Source organism: Pinus tabuliformis, chromosome X (genome assembly GCF_031772625.1).
Source record: "Pinus tabuliformis cultivar Carrire ecotype Pingquan chromosome X, CPIR1, whole genome shotgun sequence".
NCBI lineage: Eukaryota > Viridiplantae > Streptophyta > Pinopsida > Pinales > Pinaceae > Pinus > Pinus tabuliformis.
Window position 1 is genome coordinate 606,013,044 of NC_142308.1, and position 23,343 is coordinate 606,036,386.

Here is a 23,343-nt window from a genome sequence, read left to right on the forward strand (position 1 = left end):
AATGCCTCAAAAAAAAGGGGGCTTAATTGTTTAATACCCCTTCAGGGATCAAATGGAAAATATATTTGATTGTGGACTGGAGTTTGATTGATGTGATCCAGAAATTAGATAAGTACACTTGGAAAAATTGGAGGGTAGGAGACAACCATATTGCATCTTTCCTAGACTGTCTCTTGATCCATAGTAGTTGGCTTCTGAAATGGCTTGACTATTCATTCTCCATCAAATCCAATTGCACATTAGACCATCGCCCAATCATTTTGCAAATAGATAGAGAAACAAATTATATGGTCCAATTCCATTCTGATTTAATGCAACATGGATCTAGGAGGAAGGAGTGAAGGATTTAATCTCCCAGGCATGGAAAATTTTGGTTCAAGGCTCCCCAACATATGTTTGGGAATCTAAGCTCTGCAACATTAAACTGGCTCTCAAGAAACGATTGAAGGAATCCTGCCAACCTCAAAGTCAAAATAAAAAAGAATTAATTGTGCGGCTTAATAACCACTATAAATTAATTGAGGACTCACTAGTAGAAGAATGGAATTTGCGAAAGGAATGGGATTTGAGCAAGGATATTTTCTCTGTCAGTCAACATGAAGAGGCTCTTCAACAACTCAAATCCAGGAGTCTATGGCTAAAGGAACGAGGTTTGAATACTACCTTCTTCCACAAATAGGCAAGGGCTAGGAGGCATAGAATCATGTCAAATAAATCACGCTGGAAGGTAAACCAAAAATTTCAGACTTCGAGGGAATTAAGAATGAAGCATTCCTTCACTTTAGGGACTTATACTCTGAAGAGTAGATCTCTCTCGACTAGGCAAGTGAGTTTCTTAGGTACATGCCAAAATTAACCCCACTCCTCAAATTTAAATTTGATTAAACCCATAGTTGAGGAAGAAGTTCTTGAGGTTTTCATGTCATTAAACTTGGATAAGGCTATAGGCTTGGATGGATTTCTTATAAGTTTTTATCGTGCCTTTTTTTCTTTGATAAAAATCAATCTCCTAATAATGTTAAAGTGCGCCTGAGTGAAGAAAAAATTGGGAGGTGGTACCAACTCCTCTTTCTTTGGTTTAATCCCAAAGGTACCAAACCTCGTGAATTTCTCTAGATTTCACCCTATCTCCCCTTCCAATGCATCCTACAAAATCCTAACTAAAATCATGGTCAACATACTGAATTTATTGCTCCCCTCCCTTATCTCAGAGAATCAAGGTGGGTTTATGCAGAAAAGGAATATTATGGATAATATTATCCTGGTTCAAGAAGCAATTCGTTCCAATAGGGAGGCGGGAAATGAAGGAATGGTCACAAAGTTGGATATGGAAAATGCATTTGATCGGGTAAATCACTCTTTTCCCATTTCATTTCTTGACTAATTGGGTTTCTGCCAAGATTTTATTCAATGGATAAGAGCTTGTATCGACGATCCTTGGATCGTCCATCTGATCAATGGGCATCTGAATCCTTTCTTCTCAGCCTTATGGGGTTTGAGACATGGATGATCCTTGCCTCCCCTCCTTTATATTATTATGGAGGAAACCCTTACTTGAAGATTGGAAGCAAAAAGGGTGGATGGGCATCTTCCTAGTCTAAGTACATGTAGGAATGTGAATGAGATCTATCACTCACAGTTTGTTGATGATACCCTCCTTCTTGGAGGGGTCTCTAGAATCATAGCATCTTGATTCAAAGAGGTCCTGGATAGCTATTTGCAGGTTTCTGGAAGTGTAGTTAATAAGAAGAAAATATTATTGATAGGACGAAATTGCTCAAAAAATACATTGCAAGAGATATCTTGCATCTTGGGATTCCCTATAGCCAAAAGTTGGAGATCGTTCCCTTACCTCAGAATCGCAATTTCCTTGGGTCCATCCTTTGTGAGGATTGGAATGTGGTTATTCAAAAAATTCAAAAAAGAATATAGCCTTAGGGAGAGGGATGGTTGAATGTGGCCAAGAAAGTAGTTCTCCCCTCTCTTCTCATTTATATTGGCTCAATGTTATTGCTCCTAAAAGTATTTTCCATAGCATGAGCAGTATGATTAGGAATTTTTTGTGGTAGGGTGGGAAAAATAATGAGAAAATATTCCAGTTGGTAAATTGGAATATAGTCAAACTCCTAAAAAAATTGAGGAGATAATAAAGGACCCAAAGCATATGAACTTAGCTTTAGGAGCCAAGTTGGTATGGAGATTGTTGACATACTCCAAAATGTGGTGGAATCGGGCCTTATTATGGAAGTAATTTCACAAAAATCATCTACTTAGGCCAGAGAATGAAGAATGGGACAACCATGGGACTAAAATATGGAAGCTCTACAAAGCCCTTGTCTCAGTGGTGTTGGAAAACAGGGAATGGAAGGTGAATCCAAGTTTGGAAGGATCAAATCCTTCCTAATGATTTGTTGAGGGATAATCAAGAGGTATAGGAATTGGCAAGGTGGATGGAGGTGTTGGGTTGTGTTATATTCTTTCTGCGACTAGCCCATGTAGTTAACTGGGGGTTAGAAGGGGGGCGGAGCCCCCCGTTCGTTGCGCCGATTGCGTAGCGGTGGGGGGGGGGGGGGGGGGTCACAGGGGGTTTGAGGGGTGCCGATAACCCCACTCTATGGGGTCCGGGGCAGTGCCCTTGAATTTTTTTTTTTTGGACCCTATATTAGGTTGGGCGGACCTACCTATGGTTTTGTGCATGATTTTTCACACATGGTTTTGGACGCGATGGTTTTCGGTCCATGGTATTGAATGCTTCAGTGTGTATAAATATGTATTGTAACATTGAAAGGAACATAATGAAAAATCAAATTGGTAGTCCCGATTTTGGGATCCAGGTGAAAATCTCTGTGTATATGTGTTTTATGTGTTATGCTCTCGCATTGTTTATTTTCTGTGTTTTAGAATTCATATGCAGGTAATTTCTGTACAGGGTTAAAACCTACATTTGGAATCAGAGCCAGGTTTTGGCTTCAAGGGGATGCCTTTGTTGCTGAGGGGTTTCGCTCAAGCCTGTGGTAGACACTGTTCAGTGGAAGATCTACGGGATCGATTCTGGTGGTGAAAGAGGATGGTGAGCAGTGGAAAGATAGAGATCGAGAAATTTAATGGTCAGTGTTTTGAGTTATGGAAACTCAAGATGGAGGATATGTTGGTGGATAAAGATTAGTGGGTTGCGGTAGATCCAAGTACTAAACCAACATGAGTGTCCGATGAAGAATGGAAGAAGTTGGATTGGAAGGTTAAGAGCCCAATACAATTGTGTGTCTCAAATTCAGTATTTTTGAATGTATTAGGGGAAGCTACAATGAAGGCTTTGTGGGACAAGTTAGGGACTTTGTACCAATCTAAGTCTTTGGTGAATAAACTGTTCCTACGGAAAAAGCCGTATGACCTGAGGATGAAATATGGAGACTCGGTGATAGAATATCTGAATGCATTTAATACTGTGGTAAGTCAGTTATTATCCGTTGATATTAAAATTTCATATGAAGATAAGTGCATCAATTTTTTGTTTTCTCTACCATATTTGTGGGATAGTCTGGTTCTTGCAATAGGTAGCAATGCAACTACCTTGCAATTTGATGAAATAGTCTCATCCTTGCTGATGGAGGAGATGAGACAGAAAAATATGGAGAGCCAGAATGGTGATGCCTTGTCTATACAAGGACAGTCCCAGAACAAACACAAATATAAGTCATCGAGCAGGAGATCTAAATCTAGAGGGATATCTAAATCTCCAGGAAAACCTATAAAGGTGGTATGCTGGAAATGCGGAAAGGAAGGGAACTACAAAAGGGATTGTAAATCTAAAGCTCCTGACAAAGGAAAGGGATATGATGATACTCCTTCTACAGAGGTGAAAACTACCTCAGATGAAGATGGGGATGTGTACTTGGCTTCTTCAAGTACACATGTAGATCATGAGGCATGGTTGATTGACTCAGGTGCATCCTTTCACTTCACTCCCCATAGAGAGTGGTTCTGTGAGTATGAGAAACATGATGGTGGTGATGTCTTCTTGGGGGATGACAGGAAGGCTAGACTCATTGGTCGCAGAAAAGTAAAGTTTAAGTTGCAAAGTGGAAGGGTTAGAACACTTCTAGGTGTTCTGCATATTCCTGCATTAGCCAGAAATCTTATTTTTGTAAGCAAGTTGGATGATGCAGGTGTAAAAATAGTATTCGAGAAGGATACCTGCAAAATGGTTCGGGGAGCACTAGTATTGATGCGAGGAGTTCGGATTGGAACTATGTACAAGCTACAAGGTAGCACTATTATTGATGGATGCAAAAATTTTGTGGTTCTGAAAGTGGAGCAGAAAATTTAGTGGTCTATGGAGAGAAGACCATGTTGTGGCATCAAAGGCTTGGACATATTGGAGAGAAGGGCCTTCTAATACTTCATGGTAAAGGTATGGTAGAAGGTATGAGTAATAGCTCTCTAGATTTTGATTTCTGTGAAAATTATCTATATGGGAAGTAGAATCGGGTGAGTTTCCCCTCTGGTGGTAAGAGGGCGAAACAAATATTAGAGCTTGTGCACAATGATGTGTTTGGACCTGTGAAGGTTCCATCACTCAGTAAGTTTGTGTACTATGCATCATTTAGAGATGACTTCTCAAGGAATACATGGATATATTTCCATAAGAATAAATCTGAAGTCTTTGACAGGTTTAAAGAATTTAAGGCTCTGGTGGAAAACCAGACAAAGAAGAAGATAAAGGTGTTGAGGTTAGATAACGATGGAGAGTTTTGCAGCAAGGAATTTGAAGAATTTTGTAAGAAGTGTGGTATAGCATGATAGAAGACTACTCCATACACACTTGAGAAAAATGGAGTTGCATAAAGAATGAACAAGACGTTGATGGAAATGGCAAGAAGCATGCTCAGTGGTGTCGGGTTAGGAGAAGAATTCTAGGCAGAGGCGGTGGAGACAACATGTTACCTGGTCAACAGATCACCTTCATCAGCGTTGGAGGATAAGACTCCACATGAGGTATGGACTAGTAAGAAACCCTCTCTTTCACATCTGAGGGTATTTGGATGTGATGCATATGTACATGTTCCAAAGGAGAAAAGAACCAAGTTGGATAGTAAATTTGAAAAGTGCATCTTTATTGGGTATAAGGATGGTTTAAAGAGTTATAAGCTTTGGAACCCAGTAACAAGGAAGGTTGTGTACAACCAAGATGTGGTGTTCAGAGAGGTGAAAGATGTTATTAAACATGAAGTCCAACCAAAGTAACCTGAGAAGATAGAGTTTGAGCTAAAGGAGGAAGAATCAGACTCTATAGCAGAGGAGAAATCAGAAGATGAAGAGCCACAAACTCCGGGTGTGAGAAGATCAGTTTGAGAAAGAAGACAGCTAGAAAGGTATAGTCCATCTGCTTTTTCTTCAAATTTTGCTTTATCTATTACTGATGATGATACCAGAATTGTGAAGGAAGCAGTAGATTCAGAGGATGGAAAACTTTGGAAAGAGGCCATGGTTGATAAAATGGCATCTTCACACAAAAATGAGGCATGGGATATGGTGGAGTTGCCGGCTAGAAGGAACCCCATTGGCAGAAAATGGATGTTCAAGAAAAACACAAATTTAGAAGGAAAGGTGGAGAAATACAAAGCTCAGTTGGTAGCAAAAGGTTGTTCCCAGGGGCGGGAATTGATTTTGGTGATATTTTTTCTCTTGCTGCTAAGGCAACTTCTATTAGATTACTTTTATCTGTTGCTTCTACTTTTGATTTTGAGGTAGAACAGATGGATGTGAAGATAAAATTTCTTCATGGGGATCTGGAAGAGGAGATCGACATGAAGCATCCTGAAGTTTTTGCGGTGAAGGGTAAGAAAGAACTGGTATGCAAGTTAAAGAAGTCTTTGTATGGGTTAAAACAGTTACCAAGGATGTTGTACATATCAGAAATTTGATACATTTATAAGAGGACTTGGCTTCACCAGAAGCAAAGCAGATCACTATGTGTATTTTAAATTAGTTGGTGACTGTGTTATTTATCTCATCTTGTATGTGGATGATATGTTTCTGGTTGGAAATGACAAAGAAATTATCCAGGATTTGAAGACCCATTTGTCCTCCAAATTTGACATGAAAGATCTTGGTGCTGCAAACTATATGTTGGGCATGGAAATTAAGAGAGATCGGACAAAGAGGAAGCTCTGGTTAAAATAGAGGAAGTATGTTGAGACAATATTGCAGAGGTTTAATATGCAGGATAGTAAACCGATGAAGGTTCCTATTCCTATAGGTGTAAAGTTATCTGATGAACAGTGTCCCAAGACACAAGAAGAGGAAGAGGACATGTCCCGTGTTCTATATGCAAGTGCAGTCGGTAGCCTGATGTATGCGATGGTCTGTACTAGACCATACATTTCACATGCAATGGGAAGCTTGGATGACATCTCTTTTTAGGATGAAAACGAATTTTGGGTGGATTGGATCTACCCCAATTTCCCTTCCCATCTTCTTTAGTCGTAGGTATCACTGACAAAATCCCTTAAAGGTTATGCATTGATAGCCTCCAATTACTTGGATCGAAGAATATGGGTGGGAGTCAAACAGATCCATTATTCGGTGAAAGAGGGTTACGAAACATTAATAAATCATATTCTGCATCCTTGACTCTCTAGAATATGGAGTAAGGTTTGGAACAAGGATGGTCTTCCAAAGGTTAACACATTTTGCTAGGTTGGTGCACGATTTTTTTTTTAACTATAGAGAATAAAGAAAAGGAAATTTCAGGGCCCATAAAGGTGTGTACTATGTAGAAATGTTGAAGAAGATATTCCTCATGTCTTTTTACAATGCCCCTTTTCTTTAGAAGTGTGGAAATCAGTGATCCATCCAATTAGTCAAATTCACTATATCCTTACAAATTGTATGGAAATGTTTGAGAATTGGAGCTCTCATCCTCCTTGGAATCATAGTCCTACTTAGATTATATCCATGTGTTGGGAAGCCATCCCAAAATATCTTTGCTGGGAAATTTGACTTTCCATGAATAATGCTATCTTTAAGGAAATCAAGTATGGTATTTCATCAACTGCTTGAAAATAAACCCTGCTTCTATTTTAAGTAACTTCTTCAAAAGGATTTGATCCAGATGATATGGATAATCTATTGGAAGATGAGAGAGAATAGCTTAATGTAAAAAGGTTTCCAAATCAAAATGGTAGACTTATACATAGCCAAGGGAAGATGCACTTCCTCATTCATATGCCAAGTGACTAGTTTTTGGAATGGAGGCAATCGTTGGGAAGATTTTAGTTCTTCTTTAATGGCACCTTAAAAGGATATTCAGGGGAGGTGGTAGTGGGATGGGTTATCCTTCGCCTCGGTGGAGAAATTGAGAAAAAAATTTGCATGGTGGTTGGGTATCACCTCAAACAACCAAGAAAAAGGACTTGGTCTTTGGAAAGTGCTGAATATTACTACGACTAAAGGAATCCATCAATTAAGTGTATTTGGAGACTCCCTCATCACTATCCAAAAATGATATAAAATGAAGAACTGTAAGGAAAATGACTCGAGGCCAAACTTACAAATAATTCAATTGGGTATCACCTCAAACAACCAAGAAAAATAAATTGGTCTTTGGCAAGCGCTAAAGATCACTGTGACCAAAGGAATCCATCAATTAAGTGTATTTGGATACTCCCTCATCACTACCCAACAATGCTATAAAATGAAGAACCGCAAGGGAAATGACTTGAGACCATCCTTAAAAATAATTCAATTACTTATGGAAAATTTTAAAGCCCTAACGTTCTACCATATCAAGTGCGAATATAACTTATTGGCAGACACCCAATCTAACATAGGGGTTAATCTAGCCCAAGGATATTTGTTCGAGGTGCATGTCATAATAATTAAATGTCATATTCCATGGTCATAATAAATTCAAGAATCTCAGTTTGGGTGAAGGCCATTAAGGTGGAATTAGCATATGATAGGTGGCAAAATTATGGTAATAACTCTAAGGTACATATGTTCTTCAATGAATGTTCCTACAAATTGTAGGATCCTTTATTCAAAAGGTGGGAAAGTGCGAGCCTGCAAGGATAAGCATAAAAACAGGTGGTATGGCGTCGAAAAGGTTTTGAAGCCGACAAACAGAGCAAGATTTGATAGTACCATCACCGAAGAGGATTGATCACACTCGATCTTATGTGTTTCATGTCTAGCCCAAGAAACATTGAAAATTCAGTTAATTGTAGAGCAACAGAATGAGGGAGGAATTAAATATGAAGGGACTCAACCCGCCGCTAATTTGGATCCAAGTTTATTTATAAAGGGATGGTTGTGTAGGCTTCAAGTCTAGTGGATCTCCATTCAAATCCTTTATATTAATGGTATGGCCTCTTCTTTAGAAAATGGTGTTGGTGGCTCTCCAGAAGAGAAAGAGTGGCGTTTAAAGTGGGAATTCGAGGAGATTATTTCCAGATCAATGGGAAAATTATCTCTGAGGCTCATTCCCATTTTTATCTGGTCACAAGCTAGATTGGAATCTTCAAAAAGGATGTTGAAAATATTCAGGTAGTAGTGGAGTTAATTGCAACCAAGATAGAAAGTTTAGGCACAGTTCAACACAAAGAAGGCAACCAATCAATAGCCAACCAGTTGTGGATAGTAGGGATATTATTTATAGGGAAGGAGAGGGAGTTAAGGATCCATAAAAGGAGGGAGAGGTTCCACATCTTAAGGGAAATATCCATGAAAGTAGGATGAAGGACCAGGAATGGGACATTTCGTTCCAATCCTTATTCACTTATAACCAGCTCGCCATTCTCGAGACTTCTAGTAAGATAAGCTTCTTCTCCACTTTAGCAAAAATACCTGAAGAGGTTCAACGTGGGTTTTCTTGATAAAATCCATGCTGGCAATGCTAGGACAATATAGTGCAACAAGGTACTAGCATGGGTCAATAGTGCTGCAAAAAGCCCTGATCCTAAAAACAAGGTTTTTGACAAGTTTCTTTAGAATTCTTTCAAGGCAAGTTTTTTTTTTTTTTAATATATATATGCAGGAATCCTTTTGAACATGTTTCATGGTGAATACACTGACAACTTTCGTCATTTTGAAACTTCAGGATACGAGATGGGGAGTGTGACAAAATATTGTGTAACATTCAAGTCCGGCCCAAGCAACATTGAAAATTCAGTTAATTGTAGAGCAGTAGAATGAGGGAGGGATTAAATATGAAGGGACTCATCCCATCGCTAATTTGGAGCCAAGTTTGTTTATAAAGGGATGGTTGTGCAAGATTCAAGTCAGTGGATCTCCATTCAACTCGTTTATATTAATTGTATGGCCTCTTCTTCAGAAGATGGCATTTGTGGCTCTCCAGATGAGAAAGAATGGGATTTAAAGAAGGAATTCGAGGATATTATTTCCAAGATCGGTTGGGAAATTATCTTTGAGGTTTGTTCCCATTTTTCTTTGGTCATGAGCCAGCTTGGAAGCTTAAAAATGGATTTTGAAAATGTTCTGGTAGCAATGGAGCTAATTGCAACCAAGATAGAAAATTTGGACTTCAAAGTGGAAAAATCATAGGTTAAGGTGGAGTCTACAGTCATCAATGTTTTGAAGGAGGCCTTTAGCCTTGGTGATCATGTTGAGCAAGACATGGTGACTAGAGGAGGTGGGGATCTTCCTCCCTTGTTCTACGACCAACAGGAGCTACAATAGGTGTAGTGTCAGCAAGTTGCAGTGGATTCACCTTAGCAGGAGGAAGAAGATAAGACAGGCATGGAAGAATACGACAGGAATAACGAGGAGGGATCTAGGTAGTTAATTTCATAACTATGGATATATTATGTTATGTAGATTTGTTAGGGTTAATGGGGTTTTTTGGAGAAATTATAGGAAGAATGTTGTAGTCAATTTGGAAAATATATCTCTAGATATCAAAAGACAATGGTCAAAGAAATTTTGGAGGACTGTGTAAAATATGATTCTTTTGAATGTAATGGCATTGGCTAGATTCTAGTTTGATTAATAGAAAGTTAACCATTCCTTTAAAAAAAAAAAAAAAAAAAATATTGAGGGCAACCATGACTCATCATCTATTCAAAGAAAATCACACTACCTAGAATTATGATCCAGGTGGATATTTGTGGCCACCCACCTATTCCACTTGGACCCCCAACACTGTCTCTTTTAGTTTTACAATTTCCTTAATTGTAGCGCAATTTACCATTTTTGGCATTTATTTGGGTATTGAACTTCCGTTGCCATTTTGAGGCCCTAAATGACATTTTTAGGGAAAACAGATGGATTGAAAACGTCCCAAATTTGATTATGAGATTGCTTTCATACTTCTCTTTGAGATATTTGAAACGAGGTATTATGATAGCCAAACAGAGACTGTATGCCAAAGTTACGACCCTAGGAAGTTGATGTACCAATTTACCCAAATGGGGCCCACAGTTTTGGCGCTTCATCCCCTAGGGTTAGGTTTTTGGATGTTTAAGGTTTTCCATTGTTTCTCAATAATAAATAGGCCTTTGAGCCTCATTGTAACATAGTTTAGAGGCATGTAACCACCACATCTCTTCTCAGAGATAAGGGACCATCGCCCGAGCTATCCTTATTTCCATTCTGTTTGTAAGCATATTTTAGTATTTGGTATTAATGAAATGAAGTGTTATTTCTGCTGCATCTCTGTATTTATGGTTATATTAGTATTTTTTTGCATTCCTATTTAAATCTGAATCAATGGTATCAGAGTGGTCTACTCTTTCTCTATTTTTGTTTGCATGTCCCCAATGAGTTTGGGATATAAGGAGTTATGGCTCGATCTGGTTGAACTTTTGCAAGATCATCCTCAAAAATCCCAACGGCCTCCCATGGTTGATGAAAAGACAGAGGAGGGGGTAGGAGATCCTATCAAAAACTTCCTCGAAGAATCCCTCGAGCAACAAAGGCATGCGATGATGGTGTCCTTTGCCTAGATCCTTCAGCAGCTACCCAGGGGCGATCCATCAACTTCCAACAACTACTTTGGAAGAGCCACACCCTTTAAGGTACAAGTTAATCTTGACATTCCCATATTTGAGGGTCAGATAGATGCAGATGCCATAGATAAATGCTTAAATATGCTAGAAGGATATTTTTATGTTCATGGTTTCTCCATCCGGGAAAAGATCACTTTTTCACTTCTCAAAACCGCCCCCCATGTCAAGGACTAGTAGGAAACCTACTGCGAGCAAAAGGATGAAAGTACGGCCTCACTGTTTTCAGCCGCACCCACTTCAAATTCATTCTGGGATGCCATCAAGGAGTAGCACTACCTTGTTGGAAGATATGAGGATAAATACATAAATTGGGCCACACTACGGCAGGGAAGGGACCAAGACGTGCTGAAGTTTACCAATATTTTTCATACCCTTTGCACAAATTTGGGTATCAAGGATTCAGAGCAACATTCGGTACTCAAATATTGTGGCTACCTACACAAATACATCCAGGACATGATGGAGTTCCTAGACATCTCCTTGCTTGGCACGACATACCGATAAGCTGTCAAGATTGAGCAGAAGCTTAAACAAAAGAAGTGAGACTTTGGATCTATGAATCCGAAGAAAAAAGGACAAAGCCAAGGCGGGGTGACTGAAGATAACCCATCGAAGCTTCAAGAAAATAATAGCACCACGAAGTCAAAGAAGGACACAAGAAAGTGGTGTGAGTTCCATAAGAGCCCCACTCACAACACAAGTCAGTGTCGGACCAAGCAGTCGCTGGTGGCCGAGTTGAAGGCTTCAGAATTAGATGCATGTTCCAACCCTGAGTCAGAACCCGACAAGAGGAATGACAAAGGGAAGCAGATTATTGATGCGGAGCCCAACGCCACTATTTCCACTACCAAGATCCAGAAGAATGAGCTCAACGATCCAGAGGAGGGGGAGTTCCTTTTCCACTCATAAATGTGGGTGAAGTGTTTGCCGTTGTAGTTCATTGTCGACAATGGTAGCCAAAAGAACCTCATTTCAACAGAGGTCATGAAGTGGCTCAACCTACTAAAATTACCACACCCGCAGCCATACAACATCCGGTGGCTTCACCAAGAACGAGATCTCCAATTCAGCCAACAGTGTCGCCTTCGCTACAGCATCAAGCCCTTCATAGATGAGGTATTGTGTGATGTTGCTCCTCTTGACGTTTGTGATGTATTATTAGGACAACCATACTTGTGTAAGAGACATGATATATATGAGTATAGACCCCACTCCGTGACTATTTTTTTGGGTAATACATTATACAAGATACCAGAGGTAGCCCCACCTACCGCCACCTCCTTGATCTCTGCCAACAAATGCAGTAAGATCATCTCCTAGAACAGGTAATTTATTTTCTTTCTGGTTCACTATCAAAGTAAGGGGAAGATCATAGCCACATCCATGGCCCCCGAGAAGGGTTCCTCCATGTAGCAGAAGCAAGTGGATATGGTCATGTAAGAATATAGGGACATCTTCTCCTCACCCACAAGGGTACCATTACACTGTCAGGTCAAGAATTTGCTCGATTTAACTCTTGAAACACCTCTCTCCAACGGGCTGATATATCTTCGCTCCAATGTGGAAGATGCCAAGTAAAAGCAACGACATGATCAACATAAAGTGCCACACAAGTTTTAGGTGGGTGAAAAAGTCTTGTTGCATTTGCAGAAACAACGCTTTACAATATCCCATCAGAAACTCAGACCACTCCAATATGGTCATTACACCATTACCAAGGTTATGGGAAACAATGCTTTGGAGCACAACATTCCTCCATTCCTCGACTTGCACCGCCCTTGACCATGCTTCCCACCATTACTTGGCAGATCAAAGATTGTAGAACATCTCACCAGGGACTAGGTTCAACATAAATTTCCTCATCTCATGGAGGCACTCAACGCAATTGGGACCATTGCTTCCTAAGGGGGGAGGAATGATCTAGGTGGATATTGGTGGCCACCCTCCTATTCCACTTGGACCCCCAACACTGTCTCTTTCAGTTTTTCAATTTCCTTAATTGTAGCACAATTTACTATTTTTGGCAGTTTTTTGGGCCCTGAACTTCCGGAGCCGTTTTGAGGCCCTAAATGATGTTTTTAGGGAAAACGGAGGGACTGAAAATGTCGCAAATTGAGTTGACTATTTATTTTTGGCCTTGTCATTGCGATCTTTGAAATTAGGTATTATGATAGCCAAATAGAGATCATATGCCAAAGTTACGACCACAGGAATTTGATGTACAAATTTACCCAAATGGGGCCCACAGTTTTGGCGCTTCATCTCCTAGGGTTAGATTTTTGGATGTTTAGGGTTTTTCATTGTTTCTCAATAATAAATAGGCCTTTGAGCCTAATTGTAACACAGTTCAGAGGCATGTAGCCACCACATCTCTTCTCAGAGATAAGCTACCATCGTCAGAGCTAGCCTTATTTCCATTCTGTTTGTAAGCATATTTTAGTATTTGATATTAATGAAATGAAGTGTTATTTCTGCTTCATCTCTATATTTATGGTTATATCAGTATTTTGTTGCGCTCTTCTTTAAATCCGGATCAAATTACTGGATTCCTGGTCCGTAAGGGGCCATTTTATAATGCCATAAACCTTTGGGTCTTTGGCCATTAGCTTGTTTCCTTATGTCAAAATAAGTCAAACTCTTTGTCAGTATATATATTAATTAAAATCATGTACATGTTATTATTAATTATACTATAAAATTTCTCGGATTTGGTGATACTCACAAAAGGGTGGGTTGGGGGTAGGTTGCCACCACCCCACCAAGCCAAATGGTTGGGGGATGTGGTAGCATTCCACCTTAACCAAGTTTCATGTCATTGCATTGAGGAGCCTCATACGAGATATTTTTGGCCTTCGAATTATGATGATTAGTACCATCAACAATAATTGTAGCTTGAAATTCTAGACCATGGTTGGTCTGGTTCGTGTGGATTTTAATTGTTATTTCTTACAGTCTTCCACCTCCCTCCAAGATTTTTCCTATGTTCATTCTTAGCCAACTTGATTCTTGATTTTTTCTAGTCATCATATCCTTTGAGTTCCCTTGAAATTCATCCTATGCGCACTGACCAAACCATTTTTGTAAGCTTCAACTAGACCTAGTCCAATTGCTCTGCTCCCTTGTAACAACCCTTGGTTGATTTTCCATGTAAAAATATAAGACCAAGGTCATGGGACATGTATTCCAAGTTTAATGGTGGAAAAAAAATCCTAGTGGATGTCACTTTTGGTTTATAATGGCTATGGAAATTGACAAAGGCATTGGAAAAGGCAAAGTGGCATCAATTGGTATTTATTTATGAAAATAAAGGAAAATAGGAGAAAAGCGAGATGAAAGGTTACAAATTTGCATGCAAGGGGAATTACAGGAAAAATGAACGAAAATGAAGAAAATAGAAGCATCAAGGGTAAAAAGGCTTCTGAGGATCAGTTCGTAGCTTTTGTTAGTGTGCGATACTTTTGTCAATTTTAGCTTGGAGCTCTCTTCTACTGTCTCTCTCTCATACTCTTACACACTTAGATAAATCTTGGAGCATGTTGGGAGCACTCTAGTTTTCATTGGATTTGGAGAAAGAAGGAAAAGGAAGTAGGAAAGTGTAAGGGGACAACAAGATCAACAACCACAATGGGATTTTCATGCATGTATTGAGTTTCATGTATGAATTCCTTGTTATTTTTGGCATGCATGGTAGATGCATGTGGTTATTTGGTTATGATTTGTCATTGGCATGGAGAATTTCCTGGATTGACAGTGGTTTTGCCTAGACTTTCCATTTCTTGGACAACCATGGTGTTGTGGGTTTCTCCACATGTTGTTTCTGATTGGTGCTCAAGTTACTTATGGTTGTGGGTTGAGTTACTAGTTCCTGGAGACGTTGGTTGAAACAAATGCTCAGGAGCCTTGGAAAAGCTTGGGTTGGCTTACTAGTCCTGAAGCCTTGGTTGGAAAAATGCTTTGGAGCCCTTGGTGGGTTGAGTTAATAGTCCTAGAGCCTTGGTTAGACAAATTCTTTGAAGCCCTGGAAGGTTGTGGGTTGAGTTATTATTTCCTAGAGCTGTAGTTCGAACAAATGCTCTTGAGCCCTGGACAGTTTTCTTAGAGACTGATCTGGTTAGTGTTAGTGATGTCCGATTGTGAGGTGGAATCAATGGTTAAGGGTTGAGGTTGTTTGACCTCTAGAAGCCCAGATTTGGTTTATTCCATAAGATCCCACATTCACACTTGGAATATGGCGCAGGGGTGATTGGTTGAAAGAAAGATTTGGTTCAACACAATCTATGGTCGGTTGGTATGTGGAAGTCCCTGACTTGGTTGGAATTTTCATATGTTAATAAGAGGTATTTTCTATTGTGATCTATGAGCATATGTATTGATTATGATGGTGACATTATGGTTGAGTTTCCATGGTTTATATGTTGTTCATTTGTTGGTTATATGATGTATATTGTTTATGGCTATTGATATGTTTTGATTAGTTAATGAATGGATAATGAATGCATGAGCTAACAAATGTTATTGCAGTTATTATAAGAGGGAATTATACTTTCTTGTTGATTCTAAAATAATTTTTAGCCACCTATGTTCATATATGCATTCATGACTTATAGATTCATGTTCACCATGTGTTTGACAAAATGCCTATCATGGTTAGGTATGGTTAGGTCAAGTCTTTGATCGAGTTTTGTATGATTTCTTTGTCTTGATTTCATTTATCATTTTGGAAAGTCTCACTTGGTTATGGGTAGAGGTCTGGAGCCTGACCTAGAATTTGGGCATGGAATCTGGGACCGCACTCTCTAAACTAGAAAATTTGGATTGCAACTACATGGATGCAGGCTTGTGCATATGGTTGGAGGCTCCCAACCACATGAATGCCTTTTTGTGGGAGTGGTTGAGGCCCCAGAGCAAGGAAAAGGTGGTCCAACTCAGGATTTGGCCACCTTGGGTGGTTGATCAACCTCTAAGTGACTTGTAGCCCTTGTAGGATGTGTTGAGTTGTCAATTTGTCGTCACTAGTTGACCCCACTTCCTTAATGGGATATAGGAGGTTGGGTAATGTCATAGTATCTCTTCCTCTCATGTTTACCCTGGAAGCCTGGTGAAACTGGGTAAATGTGGGAGGGGTGGTGACAAGATGGTATCAGAGCTCCTAAGTTCAACACTTGGACTGGATGGGCGAAATGTGTTTTTCATGCATGCATGTTAGTTGTCTATGTGTTTTTTATACATGCATTGTTATGGTCATTATTGTGGTCTTATGTCATCATGATGTTGTTGGTATGTTATGATGTTGATATGATGGCTGGGATGGAGTAGGAGATGTAGATTATTAGAGCGAGGTTGCAGCACCTAACCTCGAGGTAAGAGAAAATCGTCGTATAGGTTTGTATGTTGGGCATGTAGGTATGTTGATTAATCATTGTTATAAGCATTATGGTTATGTACATGCCTGTCATTCTACTGTCGTTGTAGTTACATGTATGATAGATGTTAGTTAATGAGTAAGGTCAAATGTACATGCGTCAGATAGTCATGAATGATAGTAACTTGTTTTCATATGCATTGTGGTCATGTGCATGATGATTATGGTCATTGAAGCTAAGATCTTGATGTTATATGTATTGTGCTAATATTGATTGGCCTGTGTAGATGGTTATGGTTATGGTATTCAAGTATGAGTTGATATATTTGTGATATTGTGTCCAACTGATCTGGACTGACTTGTGCATATGTGATAGCCTCCCCTGAGATACATTGAGGTATGAGTTTGAATATGTCATCTTTTTGGTTTATCTAACAATGTATGTCTATATGTTGTTTGAATGATTAATTAATTGCATAATATGAGTATGTGTCTATAAGATTACATGAAGGAATGATCTTATTTTAAGATGGTTATACTAACACAATATGTGTTAAGACAACTGATACGCACTTGAGTAACTAATGACTATGATTTGAATATGACATGGTTGTTAGCCTTGGTAAAGGTTGATTTCAAATTAATATACATGATGTCTTGATATTTGGAACATGTGATTGAAAGGTGTGAACAGTTCCAGGGAAACATGCTTGGTATTATCATGACAAGGTAACAGTTGATTTGTTTATATATAACTATAGTTGGGTGATGTAACGGGACATAATAAGACTTAATCGCAACAAGGAAAAGGGTAAAAGAAAGGAATTGGGTGAGAATTCCTTTGGCTATTTTTGGAAAATGCAATTCCAAATGAATGAGTGTCTTGCATGAATACAAGAAGTCTTCTTAACCTTGATTTTGTTTGAGATTATGTGGATATGTGCTATATTCCTGAACATGTATTTGAAATCTATAACAACCAGTTTTCATTTATGGCTTGATTCGCCAATGAATTGGAGTCCCTTGAGAGATGATATATGTATGCATTTAGTTACAAGGCCACAAACTTGGAACAACAAGGTAAGGTAACCGGTATATTGTTATGTTTATTCATGCACTGACATTTATTTGTTTATGGTAGTATGATGTTGAGAATCACATGGAAAAAGAGGTTATCATGAAATCTCGAAGAAGGCTCGGGTTGAGATTTCCCTTGGAGGCATTGGAAACGATGGGGATTGAGTCATGTTGTATGTTGCTAGTTTTGTGGCATTGGTATTTTGTGATTTGTTTGTGCTTGAATTCAAGTTTTATATATGTCTAGTGCATGGAAATGCCATTTTGTTTGTGGTGTCGCATTGTTATTGGTTTTTCATGGTTTTTCTTCTTATTTGTTTCTTGTTCTTTCCTTTTATATTTTGAGGGTCTTGGGAATTTGTTGGGAAAGAGGAAATTTAATGGAGCTTGAGGGGAGCTGCATGAAATTGGACAGGTAATATAAGAATTAGATGAAGCTTGATGCATGTATGAGGGCAGTTGAAGGAAAGAATACGACAGTCAGTTGGATTTCTTGAGTCCATTGGGATAAATGGACTATGGCAGGACAATCATGAGAAAGGTAAAGAAAATGGATTTGAGGCATTATATGCCTTGGTTATGTTGGGAATTGTTGTTCTCAATGTTGTGCATGCAGTACACGAATAAAGGGATTTCTCTTAACTTTGACCTTATGATATCTCATAATTGTGTTGTGATTGTGATTATGCTAATGTCCATATGTGTGTGTGTGTGCGTGTTTATGTTGTTTTATGACAAAATCGTTAGGAATCATGTTTGTGGAGGAATTATTGCTTATCTAGGTGAACAACATGAAGAGGTTCCTAGTATTATGAGAAATCAAGTGGGAAAAGTAGCCCTGACAGATCTATGAGGTTAGTATCATGTGGATGTGAATTGATATTATGTAATTATACTATACCTATGTTTATGTTATGGACATGTAATGTTGACGGATACATCAACGAATGAAAGCAGTGTGATCTACAACATGTTGGGACAAGCATGGATGGTGGAAAGACACTCGAATTCAGGTTGCTTTTTAGGGACATTGTGGTCTTTGGATGTGCAGTACTGGTGTTCTGTACATGTTGCATATGTGGTATTATGTACATATAGTGTTGTGTGCATGTTGCATATGTAGTTTTGTGTAGATTTGGTGTTGTGCACATGTTGTATATGTAGTGTTGTGTACATATGGTGTTGTGTGCATGTTGTATATGCAGTGTTTTGTGCATATGGTGTTGTGTGCATGTTGTACATGTGGTGCTATGTGCATGTTATACATGTGGTGTTGTGTACATGTTTTACATGTGGCGTTATGTGCATGTGGTGTTGTGTACACGTCGTGCGGGTGGTGTTGTGTACACATTATGCAGTTGGTGTTGTGTATACGTTGTGTAGGTGGTGTTGTGTATAGGTTTTCTAGGTGGTGCTATGTACATGTGGTATTGTGTATGTGCCATACACATTGTGTTGTGCACATGTGGTACTATGTTATGTGTATTGTGTAATCATTGTATCGTGACATGTGTATTTGTTGTGTTGTATACTATGTGCATGTGTTATGTTGTACAACAGGTGTATGTGTATGTTTTGTGTTTTATGCAGAGTGTAGGTGCATGTATTGTGTGGTGTTTTACGCCGTGTGTGGGTCTATGTATGTGATGTACACTATGTGTATGTGTAAGTGGTTGAAGAGAAGAAAAGGCATTGGATGCTTGTTGCGTGTGGTGACTGATTCAGTGTGTGTACATAAAGGAAAAAGAACAAAGGTATAAGCAAATGACTGATTGAAAGATAAGTACTAGTATTTCATTTCAGTTTTAATTATGCATATGATTCTTATTTATGATGGTTACATGTGATATATGATTCTGGTTTATGATGATTGCATGTGATTCATGATTTTGATCTATGATAATTGTGTTTTGAGCTAACCGGATGAGATATGTTTAAACCTAATGATTTGATCGAAAGGTTAGATTGACTTGTTATGAAAAGAAGTATACAGAATTGCAAGTGTACCTTATTGGTGGGCTACTAATGAGGTATGATTTGAATTTATTTCAATTTCTTTTAGAATAATGGAAATTATGTGATTGGTACAGGAAGGATGGAAAATGCTCATTTTGGGTAGTTGAAACTGACTACAAGAATTAGTAGCAGCAAAAAGGAATTGGAACATGAAGAAGTATGTTAGTAAAGCATTCAGGAGTAGGGCCATTGTGGGAAATTGGTACCCAAGAGTGTCCATTAATTACCATGAGCATGCTATAACTGGTATGATGTTTTTGAGGTAGGTATATGCCTTGGTTTTTGGACCTTCCAATGTGAGGAAACCTTATAAAGGGATGGATCACCCAAGGTATTGTGTAGCAGAGAAGGGGATGCCATCACAACATGGAATGTGTGTAATTTCATGGAAGGGGGTGACCGGATTGCCTGATGGATTTTGTAGTAGAGAAGGGAAGGTTAGGGAATAATTTTTTTTGGTCATTAGCATTGCCAAATGAAATCATGTGCACATTGGGAGTGTGCACTAGAAAAAAGAGTTGGTAACTGTTCACTGAGGGACAAGAAGCACAAAGATCATAGCACTGGACATTAGATGCAGGTTTCACTTTGGCAGTGGATTTTGGACTTCCTGGGAAGGAGGTGAATCCTAGTATTACTTTTGAGGGTGGAGGTGCAAGCCTCTAGATTCCCTTATTGACTGATGTGGGCACCGTATCATTTTACTTTCTAGTTAAATAAAATGTGCATATGTGTGTATATTATTGTAAATATTGTATCGAGTTGTGGTTATAAACCTCCATAGACAGTATGATTATTTGCTGGTTGAAGAAAATGTGCATAAGTATAAGTGGTTATTATTGTAAATATCATAACGAGTTATTTTATAAAGCTACATTAAATGCTATGATTGTCATGTTTTCAGTAGTGGTCATTGTAAATATTGCAACGAGGTGTGTTATAAAGATCCATAGGTATTGTGTTTTATTTCAATGGTTTGTTATTCATAGGTGTCATAAAAAATGAGGACAGTGTTAGCCCAAGGGAGAGGGGTTTGTAACAACTCTTGGTTTATTTTCCATGTAAAAAATATAATACCAAGGTCATGTATTCCAAGTTGAATGGTGTGAAAAACATCCTAGTGGGTTAAGGGGATAAAAAATCTACTAAAAAATCAAAGTGCTCAAAATCTCTCAAAACCAGTTCCAAATCATAGATATCATCGTTCTAATTCTAACAATGTTTGAATCTCCTCAATTTGCCGCCATATGTGAAATTTATCTCAGTCTGAAGTTTTTCGCAAATAACTAAAAAGCCAACTTGCAGGGTTAACTGGGCTGCTGACTAGGAAGGTCATATAGTGACGTGGCACTGACATTAGTAGGATGATTGGGTAGGTGTTGCTTTGTGGGGCCTGACCCAGGTTCAGTGTTAGTTAGCCAAACAAATCCCTACACTACTGGCCCTTTCGGCATCAGCCCGCGGAGCACAGACTGAAGTCTCACCCGAAGCAGTATGGGTGGATGCTAGAACCAAGTTTTCGGACCCTGAGATGGCCGTGATGTCAGTTTATACCCTCTCTTCCTACTTTCACACAGGTTGCTAAGCCCTAGGGATTTGTCAGTTTGCCCCTTTATTCCTCCCTTCAGTACCTCCGCGAAGGTGTATGATTGACCTTCGCACAGCCTTAACCATGATCCAGGTACTTCCGCGTAGCTATGACAACGTATTGGATAGGTTCCCAAGTTATCTTAAGTGTTTTACTTATCTTACTAATCAACCACAGTTAGCACCGCGTAAACAGAGATTCTTACTTTCATTCAATTAACCAATACAGTCACATACATTCATGCATCACATGAACTTTGTAAATTAAACCCAAAACACAATATAACGAGATGCATTAACAAGAAATAAATACATAGAATTTGCAGAATACTTCTCTTTACTGATATCTTCAGATTAATACACACTCTATCCATCCTGTGCACATAGTTGCAGGGGTCTGCACACTCAGCTACAGATTTCCACCCTAGTCTTCTGTGCACTCAGTTGCAGAGCCTCTACCTATGCTAAGATCTAAGACACTTAGATGCTAATGCTTAATTTCTTACGTCATTCTTCACTATCTTCTACTCTTCAGACTACTTAGAGATTAATTTCTTAGCTCCTCTTTATACAATCCCATGGTCCATGGACCATGGGTGGATCTTTACAACCAACTTTACACTTTACAAAATAAGGGTGGACAACCCTTTATGACTCATGACACCTTTGCGCTTCGCGACCACAAAATGTGGAGACTTTACAACTTTATTACAAAATTGTCCCAAAACATGGGATTTTAGCCCCAAAACTTTCCTTGGGGGAACCTGTTCTCAACAAGCCCCCAACAAAAACATGGTGACTTGCCCTCGAATCACTTTGAAGGTGTGGAGATCTTAGCACAAAGACTTCCCAGCTCGATCTGTATGACGACAACCTCGGCAGTGCATTGTGCGGCCGCATGTTTCGCTTCTTCAACCAACTGCTCAGTCGCTGGTCCTAAACGGTCAGCTTGAATATTTTGCTAAGTCGCTTGCATATTAGCAAGCTTGCCTTCAATATAGGCCGTGACCGAATAAGCCTCATCCAACTAGGGCTTTAAGCGTGCCTTCAGCACTGCCTCCTTGTGTTGTGCTGCATCTACCTGTTCTTTCAATTTTTTGGCCTCCTGCAGCTTCGCCAATCTCTGTGTGATAGCAATGGTGCACACTGTACCTTTTACTTCATCATAGCGCTACTGTATTTCTCGTGCTTCTATCTCCAACCGCTGTACATTAGGGTCCTCCTACAAGCTCGTCAAGACCTCAAATGACTGTTCAAAAAGTTGTGTAGTCTGCTACTGCACTGTCTACCGCTGCTATCGCCTCTATGATAGCGGCTGCACACTACCCCTTTACTTCTAGCAAAGTTGAAGGCTAGGCCTTCAACTATAAATCTGCAATCTGTAGGTTCAACTCTAGTTGAACCTTAGCCAACTCTGTACGAGCATCACACACCCCTGTAGCAAGCTTGCGAATGCGCACCTCGACTGTTTCATCCTCAAGAATGGCCAACTACAGGATCATTCGACATGCCTCCTCCATGACCTAAACTATGTGCTTGTTTCAGTTGGTTACCTTGGTCATGGCGACAATGGAAGAGTCTCGTTGTAGGGCCATGTGTTCATTATTAATCTTCTGCTCACTGATCACTTGTAAAGCACGGTGTTTGTGGGCCCTCAACTCCATGATCACTCCAACTTGCAATAGGTGGAGTGACTCGCTAGGGAGCACTGCCAAGTTTAACCCCACTCCCTTGAGGGTGCTAATAGTGGGCCTGTCAGCTTCATTTTCTGTGGTCAGTGCTCCATTCGGCAGCATTATCGCGCAGGAGATCTTCACACGCAGCATCTCAACAGCTTCTAAAGTATCGATTATGACGCTGGTGGACATTGTGCCAGCCTGTGATGCATGGGTCTGCAGCTCCTGTAGACCCATTTGGAGGGCCCCCAATAGTAGCTGCTACTGCTGCTCGAACTGCTGCAGTGCCTCCATGGTGACGTCCTGCACTGTGTCTCCAATGTCATGCAAATCACCCTTTGTCAGGGTGATTGGGTCCAACGATGCCTTACTGGCCTTGGATTTCTTCCTCAACCCCACTTTTTCTTATTCCCTTGGACGCTTGATATAGTCCGACGTCGTCTATGGGTCTGCGCCATGCTGCTCTATTTTCTCGTCTGTTTCTTCCTCTGTCTCGAGCGAAGGCGACCTCGCGCCTTTGTCAGAGCCATGTTCTGTTTCACCTGTCTGCTTTTCCATCTACTGGGTGGCATATTGCTCCACCTGGGCCTTGTTAGTG